Source organism: Natator depressus, chromosome 25 (genome assembly GCF_965152275.1).
Source record: "Natator depressus isolate rNatDep1 chromosome 25, rNatDep2.hap1, whole genome shotgun sequence".
NCBI classification, from domain to species: Eukaryota; Metazoa; Chordata; order Testudines; family Cheloniidae; genus Natator; species Natator depressus.
In genome coordinates this window covers 4,836,744-4,839,915 of record NC_134258.1, presented here as the reverse complement: position 1 = coordinate 4,839,915, position 3,172 = coordinate 4,836,744, and the positions used below count along the sequence as shown (strand labels likewise).

At 49.4% G+C, this 3,172-nt stretch overlaps 1 non-coding gene across 1 annotated transcript; it reads right to left on the bottom strand.

Moving 5' to 3' along the window:
• Window positions 1-2,546: 2,546 nt before the first annotated feature.
• Window positions 2,547-2,619, bottom strand: TRNAF-GAA (transfer RNA phenylalanine (anticodon GAA)). The gene has a single exon. It is a non-coding gene; the product is annotated as a tRNA-Phe (tRNA).
• Window positions 2,620-3,172: the final 553 nt, after the last annotated feature.

Here is a 3,172-nt window from a genome sequence, read left to right as displayed (position 1 = left end):
AAGTGACTTGTCCGAGCCCTGGTCTCTGGAGTCCTACAGCCTTATCCACTAGACCGTGCCACACATCTCTAGTTCCCCCACCCACCGGGCAGGCTAAGCAGGCTCCTAATGTGCCCATGCAGGGGCAATAGAAGCAGGTGTTTCCAAGGCACATGCCCCAGAGGAGATATATGAGCCTAGTGCGGGCTGGAAAGGCAGGTGTGGAGCTGGTATGATGGTCACCACCTTGGCTGACATGCCAAGGACTGAACCAGACACCTCCATCTCTCGGCGTAGGAGCTGCTACAGCTGGAGCAAAGCTCCTAACCAGGGCTGTAAAACACACAGTTTAGCGGGTTACACGGGCATGCCCCTTCCTTTGGCTGAGCCCTCCTCCTCCTCCCTCTCCTGCCTTCAGTACCTTTCCCCTTGCCCATCTCCTTTCCTTTTACTGTCTCCCCCCTTAAGTGATTTCAAAGCTGCTCAGTTTCTAAGCCCAATTACTCCAGCACCACACCCCGCTTGCGCTCGGAGCTGGTCCGCTGGTCCCCTGAGCTGCCCAGATGGCTGGCTGCATTCAGCTGAAGAGCGTGAGGGAAGGAGGGCCCAGGCAAGGGAAATCAATATGCAGGGTTTATCTCTGTGCCCGGTGGTGCGTAGAGCAGGTCTGGGGGCTTGCGGTGTTTTCTTCTCAACCCTCATTATTCCAAAAGACCCTCTGGCAGGAAATCAGCATGGGGTGAATTCACTGCGGAGCCAAATCCTTCACCACCAGTCCGCCTTCTCGGAGACCAGTGCTTGGGCTGAGGCTTTGCAGCTAATCCCAACCATTAGAGGAAGTTAGAGAGATCCCCCCCACTCTCCCTCCAGCCATCTCCCCACTGCCCATGATGAAGGATTGTGTAAGCTGCTTCCCTGATGGCAATGGCGTCCTGAAATGTGTGTGTGTGTGTGAGAGAGAGAGAGAGAGAGAGAGAGAGAGTGCATGCATGACCATGTATTTCCCTCCAAAGGATGTTTGAGTGTCCATGTGTGTATGTATGCATGACATGTGTCTGTGAGCACATGTCTGTTCTTGCGTGTGCAGCAAGCAGGCACATGACTCATTGTGTGCAGGCATGTGTGTATATGGACATGTGCCGGCACATGTGTGCACAGTGCGTGTTTGTGGGTCTCCCCAGGATGTTTGTGGGTGCATGCGTGTGTGTGTGTGTGTATTCATGCCTGGTGGGTTTGTGTTGCCTGTGTGTGTTTCTGATGGACCTGCCTGTAAATGCCACTGTAAAAACTGATCTCTCCCTCCATTTTTCCCTACCCTGTAAGATGATGTTAAGAGAGCATGCTAAGAAATTAACGACCTGCAAAGGAAGATGGAAATCTTTCTTCACGCAGTACAGAGCTCCCTGCCAATGGAGGTCAGGGAGTCGAATCATCCCCACTTATTATTGTTACTTTCCTTCTCTTTAGGTCCTTGCTCCCAGTGGTCTCAGGCTGTTTACAGTCCGTAATTAAGGCCTCCCCACATCCCTTCTTTCCTCTGAAGCTACAAGTGCAAAGCAGATTTCCTTAGGGTCCATCTCCCCTGCAATCAGACATGTGTTTGCAGCAAGTGTGGACACACCTAAGCTAAGGTCAATCTCGCTCATTTGAATAACAATCGCAGTGAAGCAGCGGCAGCAGGGGTTTCAACATAACCGGTACACCCAGCCTGCTCCGGGACCTAGGTACTTACTCGGACTATTAGCCTGGCACGACTTCATTGCTATTGGTACTCGCACCAGCTGGATCAAAGCTAGCTCCGGTAGATCTACACATGCTGCAATCACACCTCCCAACAGCAGGGTAGACATCCTTAGAGATGGTCAACAGAGTCAATGGGCCACTGCCCTGCTTTGCAGGGTGAGGGGCACAGGCAGAAAGAAAGGCTGCAGGTAGCCAATTCACAATGCACCAGGGGCTGATGGGGCGTTTGGAATTTGCTTGGGCATTATCCTGTGAAAATTTCCAAGATTTCAGGGGGAACAAATTGTCCCAATTCCGGACAAAAAGTCAAAATCTTGAGGAATTTTGGTGAACTGAAAAGCTGACAAAAGAATCAATTCAGGTCAATCATAATATTTTCTTTTGATGTTGACCCTTTTTTATTTTAAATAAGATGGGGGGGGGCCTCTAATTAGCTTAAATTTCAAAGTAAAAAGTCGTTTCTATCCAGAGAACTGGAATCTTATGTTTGGAAAATTTCAAAATGAAACATTCTGATGATTTCAAAACTCTTTCGAACATTCTTAAAGTGGAGAAATCTGCCTCAACGGACCCTTTCCTGTAAAAAGTTTTGCTTTCAATGGGAGTGGCATTTTTGCATAGAATATTAGGGTTGGAAGGGACCTCAGGAGGTCATCTAGTCCAACCCCCTGCTCGAAGCAGGACCAATCCCCAATTTTTGCCCCAGATCCCTAAATGGCCCCCTCAAGGATTGAGCTCACGATCCTGGGTTTAGCAGGCCAATGCTCAAACAACTGAGCTATCCCTCCCCCCAGAACTAACCTCCTCTGACCAAGGAAAACGTCTGCCAAAACCCAGGATGGAACCAGGGACCTTTAGATCTTCAGTCTAACACTCTCCCAACTGAGCTATTTCAGCTGGTTACATTGTTTATGTTGTCATGGGAACATTTGGCTGCAAAATTCCTGACCCACTTCCTTACAGGGCTTGGGCTGTTTCTGTCTGTTACATATGCATCAGTGGGGCTCCTCCCAAATGCAGTCATTAAGGTTGTGTCTCCGTTCCATCCACGAGACCAGCCCGAGTATTAAGAAGCAGAGGTGTAACCAGATATAGTATCTCAGTATCTTGAAGGGCTTTATCCTCCCAACATCCCCACGAGGTAGACAAAGCTGTAGGAGGCACAGAGAAATTAAGTAACTTGCCCAGGGCCAAACAGGAAAACTGTGGCAAAGGGACATGTCCCCCAGTCTCCAAAGTCTGAGGTCAGCACCCTAATCTGTGGGCCACTCTTCCTCAGGAAGAACTTTGTCTCAGTACACCCCTATAGCATCTCTCATTCTGCTCAATAGGAGCTATTTGTATCCTTCAGTCAGAGAATGGGGCCCCTGGATTTAAGATGAGCTGGATAAGAGGAGGGAAATCAACTCACATGCTTCAAGGCATGAGATCTTCACAGGGATCAGGAAGG